Genomic DNA, 21379 nt, shown 5'->3' with positions numbered 1-21379 from the left:
GGCAGAATACATGGGATTCGCAGCTGGTTCGCTGTCAAGCCACTGACCAGACTCAAACCTACTTCACTTCATCTCTTTTGCATATCTTAATCTAAATACAGGAACAGGGAAAGAAAAACCCTAAGTGGCAACTACTATCTAAAAATGTCTTGGGTGTGTGTGGAGTTATTACTATGGCACATTTACTTTAGGAACAAAGCACCACAGCAGGAGACATTTCGCTGCTTATCGCTTCGAGGGCCCATTCTGTTTGTGAAATGAGTACACAATGTAGCTCTTAGTGTTCCTCTTGACCTTCGAACTGTGGCCTTTTCACTTGACCTGCACTCTCGTAAATCCAAGTGGCAAACAAAGAGCCTGACTCTGGCTCCATCGCATCCGAGAAGACGGTGCTCGCTGTGAGTTCAACGGGGACAGGATCGGGCCTTGTACGCAGGCCAGCTGGCAGAAAGCGCGTCTGAACAAAGCTGTTGCCAGAAGTGTTTTGTCAGCCACCAAGGAAGAAGTACAAAGGGTGCAAACGCACAGCAAAGCCTCTGTGAGTGACTTTAGCTGCATGCTTTTTAAATAATAACAATAATAAGCTTTTAGCTGCCTACGTGGCAAGCAGTGCTTTCAACTAACAGGTGGATTTGACCAGAGGGTATTGCTTTTACTATTCTGCAAAAGTTGAGGTAATCTCACAAGACTATATTGTTGCACACCACCCCAATCTTCAAGTGGTGCAAGATCCCAGGAGTTTCAGACACTTTACCCAGTGTTCATGTTTCCTTCGGAATGAGGAACAGTAGCAGAGACTGTGGGGTCTATGATATATGGTTTATTTGCATGTGCATACAACCTGAGCCTACGATGGAGGGACTCACAGCATTAACACCCCAATAGGATATTGCTTCACCCATAGCTTTGGATGCAAGCAAAAATCAGGCATGTCTTTCCATCACAGGCTTCAGACTGCTTCTTCCTCCAGCTTCTAGCTTCCACACACACAACTCGGCTCTTTTCTAAATCACTACCAACGAGTTGAGGGGCCCACCCATTTGCTGTCTGGCACACAACCACTTCGTTACCTTAACAACCCAAATTTAGAGGGCCATTATCAAGAAGCTCGTCCGGCTATTCCAACAACATGAAAATCCTTCCTTAGATTTTAACACTTTCTGGATCCAGGAATTACAGTAGGCTTACAGCCTACTGCCCCTTCCCACTGCAGCACATAACAATATATAGTGTAGCAAGGAAGGGCATATTCATTCTTCCAACTTTCCTTGGAAAATCATCCAAACTGTTTGCTACATTCTTGCTATCTTTTATAATTTTCCGTTGGATAATTACTCACATTGAGTAAATGTGGGATTCTATTTCCAATTATCTAGCTTTCTACAACTATCACTCAGCTGACTGCTGGACAGTAGAACAACAACAGCCTTGTTGTTTTTCAAGGTTCAATCTGAACATTTACTGGATATTGGAAAGGATGTAGGCTTGTTTAGCTTGCTAGTGAGTTTATGTTTTCGCCACCATAAAGGTCAATCTTGCAATATTTCCAAGTGCAGTATGTAACTGGTAGTGTGTGATATGCCCTAAATGCTGCACAGACCATAGTAATCCTGACTGGGGAGGAACCATAGCTGAGTGATAAAGCAGCTGCTTTGCCTGCAAAAGGTCCCAGTATCAATTCCTGGCATTCCCAATTTAAAAGAGCAGATTGCAGCATGATGGAACATATATACCTTTAGATATAGATAGGAACCTGCAGGTTCAGCTTTCCTCCTGGAGGCATGGATCTTTCTCTCTCCTAGTGCAGACCTTAGAGTTGAGTGCTGCAACTCCTCAATTTTGACAGTGCATAACTGGCTACCCTGGTTGTGATCCTGAAAACAAATCCTGAGCTATGCATGAGGTCAGAGAGACTGTCTCTGTCTCTTGTCACCATCTGTGGCCTAGCCATTTTTTTGTGCCTGGCTCTGGTTGATATAGTTAAAGTTATGGTTTCCCCAGTAGCGATGTATGGAAGTGAGAGCTGGACCATAAAGAAGGCTGATCGCCAAAGAATTGATGCTTTTGAATTATGGTGCTGGAGGAGACTCTTGAGAGTCCCATGGACTGCAAGAAGATAAAACCTCTCCCTTCTGAAGGAAATCAGCCCTGAGTGCTCACTGGAAGGACAGATTCTGAAGCTGAGGCTCCAATATTTTGGCCACCTCATGAGAAGAGAAGGATCCCTGGGAAAGACCCTGATGCTGGGAAAGATGGAGGGCACAAGGAGAAGGGGACGACAGAGGACGAGATGGTTGGACAGTGTTATCGAAGCTACCAGCATGAGTTTGACCAAACTGTGGGAGGCAGTGGAAGACAGGAGTGCCTGGCATGCTCTGGTCCATGGAGTCACGAAGAGTCAGACACGACTAAACAGCAGCAGCAACAACAACAACAACAACAGCTGGTTGATGGACCTTGAGGAGGGCCAGATCTGGGGGTGGAGGGAGGAGTGAGTCTGAGGGGATGTAACAGCTGGAGAGAGAAAGGTTTGCCCTTCCACTGGAGAAAATGGGAGAAACAAGCCAGAAAGCTTTGGCTTCCTGGCGTTAGATTCCTGGCGTTGCATTCAAACCAAGGGTTGTGCTCTTTTGTTTCCTAACAAGCCATGCTTGCTAGCCAACGCAAAGCCATGGTTTGTTGTTGCCTTGGTGGTGATCTTCCTCTTCCTCTTTTTCATTAAATTTCTATACCACCCTTTGCCCGAAGATCACAGGGCAGTTTACTACAAAAACACATGATTACCTACCATATTCATGAACAACACCAATGACACCCCCTTGTTAGGGAACGAAAACCTGGTTTGGATGTAACAGGAAGCCAAGGTTTCCTGGTTCATTTTCCTAGCTCACACCAGTTGTGGAAGTGACTGGGTAGTGTGCAACAGCACACTCCTTGTTCCTGACAAAACATGGTAAACCAGAAAGTTTGGCTTATCATTACAAACACACACGGCCAACGTAGACAGTGCTGGGCTAGAAGGAATGGCAGTCTTGACTTGCTGCAAGGCAGTTTCCTATCTAACACCCCCATCATTTACCACATCAAAACTGTCTGCAATTATGTATTCAAAGGGTGTTTTTAGAGACATGGAATAAGCGTTTAATGAATCACAAAACTCAATGCTTTATGGGCTCGCTGCCGTTGTGCATTTCTCTGCATAAAATGCAACTTTATGCGCTATGTACTTTTCTTAGTCTTTACCCCCCACTCCAGAAAGTGGGATCCAAATTGTATCCTATTACAAATGCAATCACGCGAAGCCTTTTTATTAGTAATTCTATTTTCCCTCGAGCGAAGAGTAGAATGTGAATGAATTGTCAAAGATTGCTTTAAGTGCCTCTGATTGAGGAGATGATCTCCAAAGTGTAAGGAGACAGAAAAGAATAAAACTAACAGCTGCTATATTTAACATCAACTTGCCTCCGGTTCACACACACTCGTTTGGGATGGCTGTTTTGCATTCGTCAATCCATTTCATGTGTCACGTTTTGAAATGTGTGTACAATGTCTGTGCACAGGGCAGTCAGCACCCAGCCTCTTCCACAACTTCCTGAAAAGTAGGGTTGCCAAAGGGCCAATAAAATAAAATTAATAGGCTTGCCTGTCCCTATAAAAGAAGTTTGAAGCACAGCAATTAGCAGGCAAAGCTTGCTGTAGCTCAGTGCTAAACAGTAGCCCCATTTGGACATTTTCCACGTGTACAAGAAAAGTTTTGGATTTGATATCCCACTTTATCACTACCCTATGGAGTCTCAAAGAGGCTAACATTCTCCTTTCTCTTCCTCCACCACAACAAACACTCTGTGAGGTGAGTGAGGCTGAGAGACTTCAGAGAAGCGTGAGTAGCCCAAGGTCACCCAGCAGCTGCATGTGGAGGAGTGGGGAAGCGAACCCAGTTCACCAGATTACGAGTCTACCGCTCTTAACCACTACACCACACTGGCTCTTAACCACTACACCACACTGGCATAGAGGCTAAGCAATGGAGAAGGTAGCAGGGGACCACGCTGTGTGGCATTGGCCATGCCTCCTGCGTGTTCACATGTACTGCCTGCAAATGGAAAGCTTGTGCATGAGCAGCTACTCACATAGAGACTTCCATGGGAGAAGGATCCTTGATCAGGCAAGGGTAATAAGCAGCTGCCCACACAGAGACTTTTCCTGTGCAGATTCATGGACATCTAGGAGGTAGGGAGGGGAAAGAATCATAGAATCATAGAGTTGGAATAGACCACAAGGGCCATCGAGTCCAACCCCCTGCCAAGCAGGAAACACCATCAGAACACTCCTGACATATGGTTGTCAAGCTTCTGCTTAAAGACCTCCAAAGGAGACTCCACCACACTCCTTGGCAGTAAATTTGATTCAGTTCACATTCAAAGGTGAATGTACCAAATTTGCACTTTCTGAAACAATACGGGAACCCAAACACAGCCACCCTTTGCTATTTGCCCTTCTCCGATTTCTGCCATTGCAGCTCTCCATCCAGGTGATGTGTACAAAATGCATGTGTCCATACAAATGCACATATTAATGAAAATAATACGCAAAAAGGCAACATATTGGGGAAATTGCTTTGCAGTGATGTGTACACCAGGCAAAATTGTGTGTACATTAGGAGAAATTCACAGATGAATTTCCCAGAGGATTTAAATAATAATAATAATAATAATCACAAACTGTTCTGAAAAAGTGGAGAACTGAATTTAAGATTGGGAAAAATGAGAAATTGAGAGAAACCGAAATTGATGCATTTGTCTATCCCACTTAGGAGATGGGGCCAGTAGTGTGACCTGCTGCCCCTTCTGCACACACCTTCATAGGGCTTGTGTCACCCGCTCCTTACTGCTGTTAAAGAGTCAGCTTCAGGTGCCAGCTCACAGGTTTGCAGCCTTGTTGTGGCATGGACCCATCTAAGGAAACCTATTTTCTAGCTTGATATGCAGGGTAATCTTAAGCCAAGACAGAATCAGAGATGAGCAGAGTGCAGATGAGGGCTGGCTGGCATGTCTCTGTGTGATTTCCATTTACAGTGGATCAGCAAGGCCTTCTCAGATCCCAGTCATTTAACAATAGTAAGCATACAAAGGTTCTTCTTCTTCTTCTCTAAATTGGGCTGCTAAAACAAAAGAGCTTGGCAAGAAACCAGGAATATGAGCTCCTTTCTGATTAGGGTGGCCATGTGTCCTACTTTATAGAAAAGAAGGCAGTCTTCTATTTTTTGAAGGACTGCCAGTCCCCTGTTTGAAGGTGACCTCTATTTGAAGTCTGGTTTGAAGATAAGGAACCATAACAAGGGAGAGCAGGAGCCTTGAAGTTGTTCGCCAGGCGTTAGCAGCACCTGGTCGGCAGAATGAGCCAGTAAGCAAGGTGTATTGTGTTTATTGTACTGTATTTAAATTCTAGTAATCATTTTTTTAAAAAAATTTAAGGGATGCGGGTGGCACTGTGGTCTAAACCACTGAGCCTCTTGGGCTTGCTGATCGGAAGGTCGGTGGTTCAAATCCCCGCGACGGAGTGAGCTCCATGAGCCAGTGTGGTATAGTGATTAAGAGCGGTAGTCTCGTAATCTGGGGAACCGGGTTCGCGTCTCCGCTCCTCCACATGCAGCTGCTGGGTGACCTTGGGCTAGTCACACTTCTTTGAAGTCTCTCAGCCCCACTCACCTCACAGAGTGTTTGTTGTGGGGAAGGAAGGGAAAGGAGAATGTTAGCCGCTTTGAGACTCCTTAAAGGGAGTGAAAGGCAGGATATCAAATCCAAACTCTTCTTCTTCTTCTCCCATTGCTCGGTCCCTGCTCCTGCCAACCTAGCAGTTCGAAAGCACACCAAAAAGTGCAAGTAGATAAATAGGTACCGCTCCGGCAGGAAGGTAAACGGTGTTTCCGTGCGCTGTGCCAGAAGCGGCTTAGTCATGCTGGCCATATGTCACGGAAAAACTGTCTGCGGACAAACGTCGGCTCCCTCAGCCTGTAAAGCGAGATGAGTGGCGCAACCCCAGAGTCGTTCATGACTGGTCCTTTACCTTTACCTTTTTTAAAATCATTTTAAAATTTGCTTGTCTGTATATAAATTGCTATTTGCGAATGGTTACAGCAATTGATGTCATCTTTTCGTTTTGGTGATGCAAATCCTCTTTTTTTGGCAACGCTTAACTGACCATCATTGTTTTGGTGTTGAAAATCTGAGCTGAGCATAAGCTCAGAGGCATACTGCTTCTTAATTTTAAATGTATTTTCTGCGCATGCACAAATGCTGCAGTCATTATTCTGTACCCGGCATTTGTTGATGGACCTGGGACAGTGAGCCTGTGGCAGGATGATGTCCTGGGCCCCTCTTACCTTGCCAACTGGATAGGCAACCACAGTTATGGCCACTATCTTGATATCCACCAAAAGTAAATCATTCCATGTAATACACTAAAGCATTTTTTTAAAATAAAAAAGCTTAGTTTAAAAGCACTTTCTAGAACCTCAAAGCAAATTACAGTGGTGTGGCACAGGCATCCTCCTGGACACCTCAACCAGAAGGACCAGCTCTGAGAAGGACCCCCTTGGCCCTTTCTTAGCAAATAATGTATAAAGCAAAAGTAGGACAGGGGGCGGAGGGAAAAACAAAGCAACATCCCAAGCAATCCCAATGCAATCTGTTACCTGAGTTATTAAGACTGAGGACATTTGTCTAAGCATATTAATTAAACACCAGGGACCTTAATTTAATGGAGCGTCGAGCAGAATGTGTCAGACCCTGTAGAACCTCTTCCCAACTGGGGTTTCCCCTGCCTCAGAGGGAAACCTCTCTTGGCCTTGCTCATTTCCACAACCCCCCGCAAATTACATACACATATAGCAGACGAGGGCTGGAATTCATATCTGAATGATACATCAAAGTGTTGGTCAGGGTAGGAAGCACATCTGAATTCTGCTTCAGGCAGCAAATTGTCTTGGGCTACCGCTATACAGAAAAAGATGTTTTAGAAGGCTGCCTGGGTGGCAAGAAGAAAGAGCTGGAAGACTCTGAAGACCCAGCCCCAATTCAACCCCCTGCTGCAAGTGAAGGGAATCTTGTTTCCACATTCCCACACATCAGCATATGCAACCCAGACGTCAATGTGTCATACATCGGCTGAGTCTTGCCCAGGAATTTTTTTTTTACTGGTGTGAAGCTTCACCCCATCTCGTAACACCCTGTCTCGACTTACATCAAAGCTCCAAACCAGGAGGGTACAAACATCACACCCAAAGTTGCTTTAAATAAAAATAAAAAATCATTACAAATAAACAAGACAGACATTTGAGAGACAGAAACAAACGATGGCTTGCCTATTTGGCATCATATGGTTCACAACTTAAGAAGAAGAAAAATGATGCAGAGAGGAGGAACGGTTATTGCAGAGAGATAGAAACAATGCTACGAATAATACGGTCATGATTCCACAGAACCACAATGGAGTGTTCAGTAATAAGCCCTGGAATGAATTAAATCCAGAAACAAACAAAAATTTAACCCTAACCCTGCCAGCCACAAGTTTGTCTTTTGACATAGGTCACGGATGGTCACCATGTAGCTGCACAGACCATAGGTTTGGCTTTACCCCTGGAAACCCATAAAGAATGAGTGCAGATATTACAATGGGTAATACTTCCTCAAACCAGGTATCGAGGGGAAAGGTCAAGTTAGTCCTCTGTCCCTGGGCCGCGGTTAGTCGAGCGGCGACAAGCAGAATTGTCATTGGTGAAGATGGAGAGCAAACAAAGCTGTGGATCTCAAGAGGCCACTGTGCCCACTTTATCTGTGGTTTCCTGCAAAACTTGCCTGGGACCCTGGAGAACTACAGTCAGTCCAAGTAGGCAGTACTGGGCTACAAGGGCTAGAGAGCTGACTCAGTATAAGGGAACTCCATATGTTTATAAGTAGCATGTATGGAGCTCCCATCTCCATTAATAACGTTTAATAATTAGGGGAAAGTAGTTGCAGCATCTCACAGGTGGCAAGTACATGGACTCATAGAAACTTTTTTTTTTTTTTTTGTTAGCTGCAAGACTCCTGTGGAGTTCAAAGCTTGTGAATCCATTTTAAAAGTTGGGGTGGCCTGGGAAAAACTTTATGGGGTGTGTATGTGTGTACGGGTGTGTGTGTAGGAGAGTGGGAGGAGGGAAGAATTAGACCACACATGTGTTGCCTAAACCTAGCATTTTAGAAATTGGTCATCATCATAACCCCCTCTACAGTGGTACCTCAGGTTACAGATGCTTCAGGTTACAGACTCCGCTAACCCAGAAATAGTACCTCGGGTTAAGAACTTTGCTTCAGGATAAGGACAGAAATCGTGCTGTGGCGGCAGCAGGAGGCCCCATTAGCTAAAGTGGTGTCTCAGGTTAAGAACAGTTTCAGATTAAGAATGGACCTCCAGAATGAATTAAGTTCTTAACCCGAGGTACCACTGTATTGTCAATGGCTGGAGGTGAGTGTGGGTCCTTTTATAACCCAAACACAAGAGGGGAGGTATCAGCAGGCTTGGGAGAACTCATGAGGTTAAAGAAAACGAGAGAGAGAGAGAGAGAGAGAGAGAGAGAGAGAGAGCGCTCTAAAGGAAGGGAACCAAAAATTTGCCCAGTGAGGAACGAACATGCTCAGTGGACATGGAATGCTGACTAACTGGTGTGGGGGGGAATGCAGTATCATGGAACTGGGCATGGCTGCCTGCCTCACTAAACTAGAGACTTTGTGGGCAAATGGTCCCCATATCTGATGAACAGAGCTTTACTAAGAGGTTAATTACAACTGCAGCAGCAGCAGCAGCAATTCACATTAACAACAACAATTCATATTAACAACAACAATTCACATTAACAGATCCAAAATCACCACTATTTCACCACTGCATGCCTAAACATGCATATAGTTCAGTATGTGGGTCTCCTGATACCTTATGGTTGTCCTTTTCTGTCTTCCCCCATGTCACAAACCAGCCAAAGTGAAGCAATTCATACCCAGAGCACATGATTCAATATCCAAAACACTTACCCTCTAGATACAGTGAAGAGGGGGCTGCGAAGACTTTCACATTTGTTGCAGCATTATTTATTGGCAACTCACTCTGGACTCAGCCATGGAAAGACTCTTAGAAGTTCACAGATTTAGCATTTAAATTGAGCGTGGCCTTCTCCAGAGGAATCATTTAAAAGATTAAGTAGGAGCAAGGCTTTGGGATGTGATTATTTACAGTTAGTCTATAGCCAAATTAAGGGACTACGGGGTTTTAGTGCCACTCTCAAAGTACTCACAACCACCCCAAAAGGCCCTCATGTAAGGCCCATCAAAGTAAATGGATTTTGGCACAAGAGAACAGATTGAGAATCAAGCTCTGTACCCTGCTGTAAATTACAAAGTGGATTCTTTTCCAGTGTAAATTGATACCAGGGATTTCAGCAACATTATGCCAGTTTGTCCTTGCTGAGGAAATAGGCCGTAATAAGCCTGTACTTATTGTTGCAGTTGTCTTTCATCGCAATTACTGTCCTAAATCAGAGGTGCCCTTGATCATAGGACACATATTACAGCAATTTACCAGATATAAACATTTAACATCTATACTGAGCCACTGGGAGTGGTCATTAGGAGATCTGAGATGAGCTGTCTGCAGTATGGTGTTGGCACCCACCTCTGTTTCTCAGTAACATCTGAATCAGCAGAGGCTACGCATGATCTGAACCGGTGCCTGGATGCAATGAGGGGCTGGAGAAGAAGAAACCGAGACTGAACCCTGATTAAGATGGAGACTCTGTGGGTAAATGATTCCCAGGTCCAGTAAACAATGGTTTACTAAAAGGCTAGATACAAATATAAAAAGTGCCACCACTATATTAAGAAACCTCTATCTCGTTTTTGTCTTGGCAGCACCTTTTGTGGTAATGGGACTAGTTTAGGGTTGCCATATTTCAAAACGTTGTTGAGCTTTGGGGGTGAGGGCAAAGTTGTTGAGCTATTGAAGTTTTTAAGCTATTTTAAGTGAAAGACCTCAATTCCGACATGGGTTGTCATATGTCTGGTTTTCCCCACACATTTTGCCAGTTTTTGGAACACACACCCCCCAACGCCATTTTCTACAGACCTAGTCAAGTTTATCTGGAATTCTGACCACCATGTTGTTCACATTTATTTGCATCAAAGCCCAGAATGTGCTTTTGCTTTTAAATGGAACAGATTTCAAAGCTGCACCCAATACACACCCCAAGGATAACTAGAGGAAGCAACTAGAGGAACATTCTGGGGAGAAGGAAAGTCCCATTCATTCTGAGCCATCTCCACCACAGAAATTCAGCAAGGTGGACTGCACAGTCCACTTTAACTTGGCTGCAAGTCCTGTGTGGAGTCACCTCTTAGGCCAGTTTTCCCCAACCCTCCAGGTGTTTAGGACTACAACGTCCATCTACCCCAGAGAGGTGGATCTGGCTGTGGCTTATGAGAGTTGTAATCCAAAGCATCTACGGATAGACCATTGAGGACACAGAGTCCTGAAATAACAGCACACAACCAGTTAAGTTAGAGCTGTCTTGCTATGCCTCTGTTTATAAAGTAGCCGCAGAGATCAGGATCTGTTTTCTGTCCACTGCCACCTTCCACAGTTCTAGTTGCAGCTGCCATCTCTAGGTACATGCTCTCAAGATGAATCTGGTCACCTGAGTATCCCCAGCTTTTACTCAGTATCTTGCAGGTACTCAGTTTAGTTTAGTTCTTGCCGGAGAACTAAAAAGTCCTCTGAAATTTTCTATACAGTGAATTAGCTGCCATTTATACTCCTGATGCACTTTCGGTGGTCTCATCTCCCCACAGAAGGTAACCTTTCTTTTCCAGCAGGCATTTCAAGTCAGCTGCATTAGGTTTCTCTTCTTTTCTTTGTCAGTGGTTTCTTTTTATTATTGTTTTAGACGCCACATTATTTGATCGCTGGGTTGTTTCATTGATTGCTCTGCAAACCACTTTGTGGTGGCCTTGCATGGTGAAAAGCGGCCTGTCAATATCAGAAATAAAAATACGGGGGACCCGGGTGCCCTCAGCAGGCCCCGGCTGCAGATGGAGATGCTCTGCTGCCGCCAACTTCTCTGCTGTCAGGCAGTGAAGCTCCAGCCAGTGCTCATATGTTCTTTGCTGCTCTTTCTCTCACATCCTCCCCTTGTGTTTTTCTCTGTGTAACAGTCGGCACAGGGAGATCCTTTCAGAGATCTGAAGTGCAGACAGCGTGGGTTGCTGCCTGCCTCCTTCCACATTCTCACGTGCGCCCACAGCTCTGGCTCTCTGCCACCTGGCAAAGGAGCATTTCGCTTCCTCTTTACTCAGCTTTTGCCCGCAAGGTTTCTCCCAGCCTTCTGCACAGACAGGGCCACCCTCCCGTCATGCTCTTACACCAAGTAGCTCAGCTGTGCTCCATCCTGAAAGGTTGAGATCCTTCTCCCTGCTTTTGCTTTCAAGTTCTTTCCTTTCTGTGTTCAGCAGCATGTCCTTCCAACATACTGGGTGCCATGTTATTTGTTCTAACTTTCAGAAATAATGTTTTAAAATTGTGTTTATGTTTGTATCCTATGAAACCTCCCAGCTGAAGAGAATCTGGATGTACAGTGGTACCTCAGGTTAAGTACTTAATTCGTTCCAGAGGTCCGTACTTAACCTAAAACTGTTCTTAACCTGAAGCACCACTTTAGCTAATGGGGCCTCCTGCTGCTGCTGCGCCGCCGGAGCACGAATTCTGTTCTCATCCTGAAGCAAAGTTCTTAACCTGAAGCACTATTTCTGGGTTAGCGGAGTCTGTAACCTGAAGCGTATGTAACCCGAGGTACCACTGTACTCCGCAGGCATAAAATGTGGAGCAGGATGTTATACCACGGTTAGGGCAAGGACTTCTAACATGGAACAAGATTTCCTCTCCTCTCTCTGTGATCTCCCTCCCAAATCTGTTCTGGAAAGTTGGGGGAGGACGCCCAAAACAGATTTTTTTTTATGGAGGTGAGGAAGTCCTGTAGCACAGGCAGAAGTCCATGTACTAATGGGGCACCTCTGTTGGATATAACCTGGACTGCGAACTGCATCCCTGTCTTCTTTAACAACAAACAGTGCACTCATTTGATGCTGTTTTCTCTGGTATCTCTTACAATCTACTCCACTTGGACCAAGTGGATTGTGCAAAACTTTCAGATCTTATTGCCCTCCCCAAAGTCACAAACCTGTTCACTTGAGTAGGCTTGATTGCCTACTTTTTACACAAGGTTATATGGATTCTGAATTTTATACACACACACACACACACACACACACACACACACACACACACCAACTCCTCTGGGATTTCCCACATCATAAGCTAACTGTCATACTAAGCTGGCTAGTTTTCTTCCCACGTAGGGGCTTGGTTTTAATTTATAGATAGGTGAGTCTCAGCATTAAACTAACAGCAGGGTTTGCCCATCACACATGCACTTGCTAGGAAATGGAGGCAGGCGGTAGCAGGTATGGAAGTATCAAGTCAATGACAAATATCACCTTAGCTCCAAGGTCCCTGTACCCATGCGGGGATGTCCTTATATGGATAAAATCCAGGGCTTTTCTTCAACTAGAACTTGCAAGCACTTCTCAGGTGGGTGCCAATGCCTTTCTAAGAGAATGAGAGAGATGTTCATGGCAAGTTCCAGCACCTCTTTTTCTAGATAAATTGCACTGCTAAAATCTATACATGTATATAGGGATCAGGGAAGTATGGAAAGCGAGCTCTACAGAAACTCAGAGTGGAAAGTAGGGGAAATGTCATGAAATCGCTCTGAAGAATATCCCAGCAGCTTCTCCCCCAACACATATTGAAAGGAATATGACAAATGAGACAAGATAAGTATGGACAGAGTTGGAGAAATTGGATCCTTTATGACTGGCTGAAGCATTTTATCCCAGGGATAGATCATGGCTCAGAGCATATGCTTGCGATGGCAGGAATCCAGAAGCCTATGGGAAGTCTGTGAGCAGGGCCAGAGCGCAACAGCACTTGCACCTCTTGTGCATACCAGCCCCTGGTATTCAGAAACATACTGCCTCCAGCTCTGGAGGTTTCAACATAGCCAACATGGTTAGTGGCCTTCTCCTCCACGAATTTGCCTAGTCCTCTTTTAAAGCTGTCCAGGTTGGTGGCTCCTGCAGGAGCAAGTTCCACAGTTCAATTATGAAGGTAGGTTAGCTTGAAAGTCAGGAACTTTCCCAAGGGCAAGTGAGCTTTGTGGCGAGATGTGAATTTGAGTTTCTTGCATCTTCAGAGCCCTACCCATTGTGGCACCCTAGCTTTCACGCAAACAGAGCAGGATTGATCTACGCTGGGAACATAACTTTCCTGAGGTTGTTCTTGTCTTCCAGGGTTGGCTAAACAATTGTGCGCGGTGCCAGGCATTATTGGTAGGGTCCTTTCCAATGGCTCAGATTTATTCTGGTGTCGTTTTGTGCAGGTTGCTAAAGTCACTCCACTGTGGATTGGCCACCATCACCCTTGCATTGTAGGAGTAACTCCTCCAGGTTCAGAAGGGCAAAGAGGGAAGCAAATTCAGCACCAGAACCTCCCTGCATACCTCTGAAGCACGCAGGTAAACTTGAATTTTTGCATGAGGGTTCCCCCTTCCCCACTTAATTAACATGCAGCAAAACAAAGCTGTCTGCATCTTCCCCACAAGAGCTGCCTAAAAAAGAAGAAGAATTGCACGAGGCTGAGGCTGGATTTACAAGCAATGTAGTTATAGCAACAGGCGCTTGAGTTTATGCAAGAGAGCTCTGTGAGACAGTTACACAACCGCCAGCTTCACATGAAGAAAAGGGAATGCGCTGGAGAAAGTATACAACCAGGAAGGTGACAGAAAACTCTGGCAAAGGGCAAGGCAAAGATTGCTGCTGGCAGGGAAGAAATCCTTTTGAGATGGCCTGCCCTCCTTTTATTTATTGGTCTCTGCAATAATTTCCCTGATTTTATTGTGTGTGTGGTTTTTGTTTTGTTTTGCTTCAGCGCAAGCGTCTAGCTTTTTTCTCTCTCCAGGCTCAAACTTTCATGTCTCTCCCTCCCCGCACCTATCCAAGCTCATTCATGCCCCTGAGTAGTGAAATAATCACTGCAGGGAAACAATGCAACCTTCCTACCTGTGCGCTTGCGACTGAAAGCATCCTGCAAGTGTGTAACGCACACTCGTTTGGCAAGGCAAGTTGGCGTCCTTAAATTACACAGTGCTGACTTTCTCTTACTCACCGCAGGCAGTGGGGCTAAAGAGCAATTCTCCCTGCCTGCAACTCAGAGTCCCTGCTAGAAAATCAATAGTCATTTGGCAGCCTCCTGGCAGTGAACCAGCCATATTGCAAAGTCTCCGGAGAAGCAGCTTTTAGTTCCACGTGGCAAAATCAAAAAAGCACATTAACAAAAAAACACCTCAAGACCCGAAGAGTCCTCAGCCAATTCTGGTCCTGCTCTCTGGTCCGATTCGCTCTTCACCCCCCCCCCGGGTTCTTGTAAGACAACTCAAAGCCCTGCAAAAGTTAAAGCCGCTTTTGCTGACAGTCACATGTTGGTGTTGGTCAGGCTGAGAAATTATTCCAAGTTAATTCCCTGCAGTTTATCGGGGTACAGAGGTACCTGGGGTTAAGAACTTAATTCGTTCGGGAGGTCTGTTCTTAACCTGAAACTGTTCTTAACCTGAAATACCACTTTAGCTAATGGGGCCTCCGGCTGCCGCCGCCACACAATTTCTGTTCTCATCCTGTAGCAAAGTTCTTAACCCGAGGTGCTATTTCTGGGTTAGCGGAGTCTGTAACCTGAAGTGTCTGTAACCCGAGGTACCACTGTATTTTTATTGAATTATACTGTGTTTTTAGAATTGTATCTTCTGTTGGTGTAACCTGCCTTATGGCGAAGGGAAGATAAGAAATCTTATAAATAAATAAAGTAGACCTGAAAAAATTATGACCCACCCAAGCCAAATGCAGCTCATGAACCACAGGCTTAATAAATAAATGCCATATTTTTACTGCTTGCCTGGAATTCTCAAAACTTGGGGTACTGTTAATCAGCTAAGAAGGGCAAAATGTGTCGCTGGTGGTAAATTGCGCAGCCCTGACAGCTAATACTATTCCCCTGAGAATAGGACAATTGAAATCAATGCATGGCAGATCAGAAGGTAGATCAGGATCTAGCAAGAGATCAGCGAGGGTTTCCAAAGCCCAACTTATCAACAACAGCAACAACAAAATCCCCCCCCCCACCTAAATCAGGCTACTGAGATGTGGAAGGCCAGCCAGGAGTGAACTTTTCTGTGAAACGACTGCAAGCTCAGTTCAGTCCTTTTTCTGGATGAGAGTATGCTCAGGGGCTTCCGATTCTTTTGTTTTAACTTTGTGTCTAAGGACTCAGCTAGATTGGTAAAGAAAAAGCATTTTATATGTGTTGTAGATGTGGTTTCTTAAAATAACACTGTGACACTAGAAGGCGCTGTGGAGTCCCATCTTTGCCTACCAGATTTCCCTGTATAAGTTTACAACTGTAGCTCTTTTATACCTCACTCTGGTTGGTGGAGCTTGGGGTGCTAGTTGGTAGCTCTTGGGTTATATCTTGGAGTTCTAGTAAAAAAGAAAGAAGATCCATCAAGCCTGAAGTCTGCCCATTCCTGATATATGGCACGTCCTTTGTTCTTTTTTTTAGGCTTAGAAAAGAGTGCCAAAGAACGAACACCAACATCAACACCAGAGGATCATCCTATTGCCTGCAATGAACAATACCTTCTTGGTGCTAAATTGTTAAGCCCAGGTTCATGGCTGATGTTAATAACAACTTTTTCCTTGGAAAAATGCCGTATTGAAAGACAATTTCCTGTGTTGCTAATGGATTTGGAGTTCTTTAAACTCCCTTACGGTTCAAGTCGCACGCTTAAAAACAGTACGGAAATACTTACTTTTCCACACTACCCAGTAGAATGCACGACCAACACAAAGTTTGCATCTCTAAAGCAGCTCTGTGCACACTTGCAAGCAAATCTCAAATGGTGGTGGCAGCGGCGGCAGCAGCAGCAGAGAGACCGGCACAACTTTCCCCCCAGGGTGTTGCTTGTGATAAGGGGGAATATTAAGACCTCTAATCTGTTTCCAATGTGGAGGTTACAGGGGGCCATTTGGGAAGGAAACCCTGCCAGGAAATGTATGGAGTCTCATTATCTTTTATCTTACTCATGCAGAAAGTTTGCAGAAATCGGCTGCTCAGCCACAAAGGAGCTTTCCCAAAGAATTATGCAGGCCGTGTGTGCATGCTTATCAGGGACTACAAGAGCAACTCTCCATCAGCCAGCTGTGGGGCCTTGCAGAGATAAAGCTATCCCTCTGCCCGGCGCTGACTTAGCGGATAAATCATCCTGTCCCCTCTGCGCCATTACGCCTAACCTCTGCTTGGCCCTCTCCAATTGTTAGACAATTTCGCTGCAAGAGCCAAAACAAATGAGCAAAGCATCTGCGCCTTTCTCAAGTTTCTCCAGCCATTACTGCAAGCAAAAAAAAAAAGTGGGGGGGGGGAGAGAAAAGGCAGCTGCTTAGCTTTGAAGAGCAAGGTAGCCCCATTATAAATGGGCCTATGCAGCTTTTAATGCGAGGCAATCCTACACCTGCACACACAGAGAGAGCCAAGGCAGGTGGGAAGGGAACATGAGACGAGCCTGGGAAGGAAAAGTGTGGGGTTCAGGTCTCCCGGATCCCAAGCAAGGTTCTTTTTCAAGGCGCAGAGCATACTCATAATATATCATGATTATCGCAACCTTCAGAGACCAATTCATCAGCAAGGAATGCATATGCATTATTTCCGCGATAACACACGTACAAAGTTGCCGACTCTTGAAATAAGGTTTTTCAAAGCCTGGGTCCTTGGGGATCATAGATTAGTAGTTCCAGGAATTGGGGGCAGGGGTGACAGGAGGCAAGGAAAGCTATGCTCATCTAAGGCAGCCTTTCCTAACCTGGTTTTCCCCAGATGTTTTTGGATTGCAAATGCCATCCTCCCTGATCCTTAACTCCGCGGGCTGGGACGGACGCGAGTCCAAAATATCTGGCACGTGCTAAGCTACAGAAAACTAATCCAAGGTTGTTGTGTTTTTTTAATTCCACTTTCCTCCAAAAAAAGCTCCTGTTGACTACATTGTTCTTCCCACCTGTGAGTTTGGAGTAGGCTGAGAAAGAGAGACTGGGGTCTCATCCACTTTTCTGCTTTCCCCACCTAGAAAGCATGGAGGATCCATGGGACTCCTTTCCCATGGAAAACCCGTTCTTTAGTGCTCAATCAGAGCCAGGGACGCGGACTTATAAAAAATATTGGGGGGGCCCGGGAAAGCTCATGAATAATAAATAAGCTCATGAATATGCAAATAAAGTGGCGCCGCCTCCTCGTGAGCAAATAGGGGAGAGCGTGCTGCGCCTATTAATCAGCTCCAAAGGAAATTGGGTGGAGCTTTTGCTCGGGAGGGAGGGCAGGAGGCATGCAGCCCGACCCTCCCTGTGTATTTTGGGCTGGGGGAGGGGCGGCGATGGCGCTCTGCTGGAGGGGCGCCAGAGATTATTGGGGGGGTGGAGCCCCCCCAAACGAATTTTTGAGGGGGCTCGGGCCCCCTCAAGCCCCATGGAGTCGGCGCCTATGATCAGAGCAAACGTCAATCTGGAGAAAACCTGAACTGCCATTTACTCAAACTGAGAGCTACAATACAGACCTCATGGGCTGGAGGTTTCCCACTCCCATCTTAAAACTGAAGACACTGCTTGTGTTCCTCTTGCATGCTTCCAGAAGCATCTGGTTGGCCGCTGTGAGGACAGGAGGCTGGACTAGACGGGCCATTGGCCAGATCCAGCAGGCTCTTCTTATGTTCTTATGAGGCTGAAAGCAAGGTCCTCCTCCTCTGGGAAGCTGTTTTCCAGTTCCAGCTCTAGGGTGGTCCCTGGGGGGAAAAAGGTGGTGGAACATGACACATGGCTGGGAAATGGTAAAAATTTAGGGGTACATCTCTTTAGCTACTCTGGTGTTCACACCTGAGAGTTATGCCAACTTACGCCCTGTTTTTCACATCACAGCATCATATTGAAATACCATTACCATATTTTTGCTCTATAAGACGCACCAGACCATAAGACGCACCTAGTTTTTAGAGGAGGAAAACAAGGGAAAAAAATATTCAGAATCCCAGAAGCCAGAACAGCAAGAGGGATCTGGCTTCTGGGATAGCCTCTTGCTGTCCCGGCTTATGGGATAGCTGCACACAGCTTCTCCCGGGCAGGGGGATGAAGGCTCCCCCTGCCCGGAAGAGGCTGCGCAGGGCTAAGCCAGAAGCCAGGACAGCAAGCAGGAACGCTGCGCAGCGATCCCTCTTGCTGTCCTGGCTTATGGGATAGCCATGCACAGCCACTCCTGGGCAGCGGGAGGAAGGCTCCGCCAAGAGCCGCACTCCCTTTAAAGAGTGGGCAGAGTGTGTGCAGCTCTTGGGGGCTTTTCCCTGAGGAGGAAGAAGGGCAGCCCTTCTCCCTCCTTGGGGAAAAGCCCCCAAGACCTGCACACACACTCCACGTGGCTGAGCAGAACCTCCCGCCTGCATTCGCTCCATAAGACACACACACATTTCCCCTGACTTTTTAGGAGGGGAATAGTGTGTCTTATAGAGCAAAAAATACGGTACTTGGCTAGGTATACACCTTCATTGTTACCTTAAAACATAGGTGGCAGACCTGCAGCCTCAGCCAGCATGGCCAATGGCCGAGGATGATGGAAGCGTTAGTCCAACAACACCTGGAGGGCCACAAGTAAATTACCCCTGCCATAAAGAGATGACAATAGTGGAGAAGGAGAGCAGCCACAAATACAGTTTATACTGCTGGTCAATCACATCAACAACGGGGATCCTGTGGCTCACCTACCAGATGTTGTTGGATTCCTACACCCATCAGCCCCAGTCCGCATGGCCGTTGGTTAAGGGTGATGGGTGCTGTAGTCCAGCAACATCCAGAGTGCCACAGATTCACTATCTCTAAACAGCACATTGCTCTACCAAGTGGGGAGAATGGTACCATTCTCAAATTTCTGATCAGGTGTGGAAGTGGCATGAACGTAGCCTCACTAATTGCCAGGATCATAGAATTGTATCGTTGGAAGGGGTTCTGAGGATCATCTAGTCCAACACCCTGCAATGCAGAAATAGGCAGCTGTCCCATACGGGGATCAAACCTGTAACCTTGGCAATATCAGCACCACGCTCTAACCAACTGAGCTATCCAGGCTCTTGGTTATGGATATTATGGATGAATGATCTGCCTAACAGCTGCCTCTGCATGTGCACTGTGGGAAGTTGCCACTTGCTGAAATAATAATAATAATAATAATAATTTAATAATAATAATATACCGTCCTATACCCGCAGGTCTCAGGGCGGTTCGCAGAAATTGTTGTCTGTATTGTGTTCCAATCTTCTTAGCCATCCAGGTGAATTTTCCTGGCTTCCCACAACAAAACACAGAAAAATATGTTCCAGTCAATAATTTAGCGTACCTAGGTGGCAACATAATTATGTTAGCACAGCGCTGTAGGCCTCAGTCTGGTAGCACAAGATGCTATGAGTTTCTTAACACGGGCTGTATTTAAACACATTGGATCAATTTGAATCAATTTGACATGTACACACTTCAGGGCCTGGCTAGTTTCAAATCAATTAAAGTCCTTATGACTTTATGATTAGAACCCCAAGGTTATAAAACATTAATGTAAAACTCACAGTTTAAAGTGGAAACGTAAAATCCCAGAGTTATGCTTCACCAAAAAAAAAAAAATCAAAATCACAGGAATCATTATATAAGCTCTGCTGAACAAACAAGGTAAGGGCTATTAGACTGTAAATTGTGTATAGTTAGATGTAGGTTTTTGTTTGTTTTTAATAAGGAGAGGCTATAATTAGGGTTTGCTGGACAGTTAAATGAAAATGAGGAAGTGCAGTTAACTAGCAGCCTTCAGCCAAATGGCAGAAAGGGGAACAGAAGCTCCAAATCAGAATGTTAACAATGGGGTCATTTGTACAAATAAACAGAGACATTCTTGTTGGTTTTTACTAGAAAAGTATAATAGATTTGGGGTCACAGTCAGCACAGGAATAGTCCTCATCTCACAACCATCTTGCTTTCTTGAGTCCAAGTTGTGGTGCTGGGTGAGGTGTTGGGTTTGGACCAGGAAAACCTGGGCTCGTATCCTAGCTCAGCCATGAAGTTCATTACACACACACACAGACACACCACAATTTTTAATCTAACCTTATAGGATTGCCCTGAGGCTACCTTGGAGACATACACTCCAAGGCATACAATCCAAAGCACGTGAAATCATAGAGATAGCCTGCAGGCAACATCTACCCAGTGTTCCATGTGATCAGAACGATGGCAAGCATGGCCAAGGATGATGGGACCTGTAGTTCAACAACATCTGGAAGGCCGAAGGTTCCTTACTCTTCCTAGACAGTGTGGGAGGTTCACATGTCACTTGGTTTGTTCATGTCACCAGCATCTCTTTTTTCAGCTGGTAGCTTTCAGCAGTGGATTGGCACCCTGCTTTTGGTACTCTGGACTTCATTATGCCTGTTGACCTAGGGAAGGCGAGAAATTCAGTTTTGCATCTTAATGAGAAACAACCTAATTCACACTTCTTTCCAATAAGTGAACCGAAACACCTGTCCTTCAAAACGTCACTCATCCAGATTTTATGAAGCAATTCTCCAACCAAAAAATCCATATATTAGGAAGAAAGTGTGCATAAAAATGACTATGTTGGTGAAAATGACATACAAACATGCATTGTCACAGGAGGAATTGCTAGCAAACATGTGCCCATGACTCAAGACTGCATAAAGTAATTGTTTATTGGGAGAGAACCAAAAATTGAGAAACTGAGAGAACCAAAATTGAAAGATACAGTAAGTCCATCCCTATACTGACCTACAGGCTTTGGGTGACACTTGGACCTACTTTGTTGGGTGGGTGGGTGGGAGGGTGTTAGAGAATAGGCTTGTACACATGTTACACTGAACACAGGGCACAAATTGTCTCTGGACATGTACCTGCAACTATTTGCAAACAACAGGTACACAGGCCGTACACACATTGAACTATACACGTGAACCACGCTCACGTAATCCATTTTGTTCCAGTTGTGAGCCTATGAATGGAGAGTATTCGTGTGAAGTTCACAAAATGGGCAAATCACAGCTAGGGATGCAACCTTTTTCAACCTGCCACTATAACTGAAACTTTGAAAAAAATCTGCTGTACAG

General features: G+C 45.3%; 2 long non-coding RNA genes across 7 annotated transcripts; one reads left to right on the top strand and one right to left on the bottom strand.

The window, feature by feature from the left end:
• The first annotated feature begins 64 nt into the window (after positions 1-64).
• LOC310702207 lies at positions 65-17368 on the top strand. The gene is made up of 3 exons (XR_014523357.1): positions 65-538; positions 13523-13657; positions 15751-17368. It is a non-coding gene; the product is annotated as an uncharacterized lncRNA (long non-coding RNA).
• On the bottom strand, positions 15323-20961 carry LOC310702109. Of its 6 annotated transcripts, none has more exons than XR_014523245.1 (6): positions 20367-20961; positions 19481-19562; positions 18777-18883; positions 17792-18016; positions 15607-15668; positions 15323-15462 (listed from the first exon to the last, which is right to left on the bottom strand). It is a non-coding gene; the product is annotated as an uncharacterized lncRNA (long non-coding RNA). The 6 variants fall into 6 exon arrangements; XR_014523249.1 differs by having other exon boundaries at positions 19481-19558; XR_014523244.1 differs by lacking the exon at positions 18777-18883 and having other exon boundaries at positions 19471-19562.
• Positions 20962-21379: the final 418 nt, after the last annotated feature.

Source organism: Podarcis liolepis, assembly GCF_965112155.1.
Source record: "Podarcis liolepis genome assembly, chromosome: 2".
Classification (NCBI taxonomy): Eukaryota; Metazoa; Chordata; class Lepidosauria; order Squamata; family Lacertidae; genus Podarcis; species Podarcis liolepis.
The sequence above is the reverse complement of the archived record's forward strand: the minus strand, read 5'-3'. Positions and strand labels throughout refer to the sequence as shown.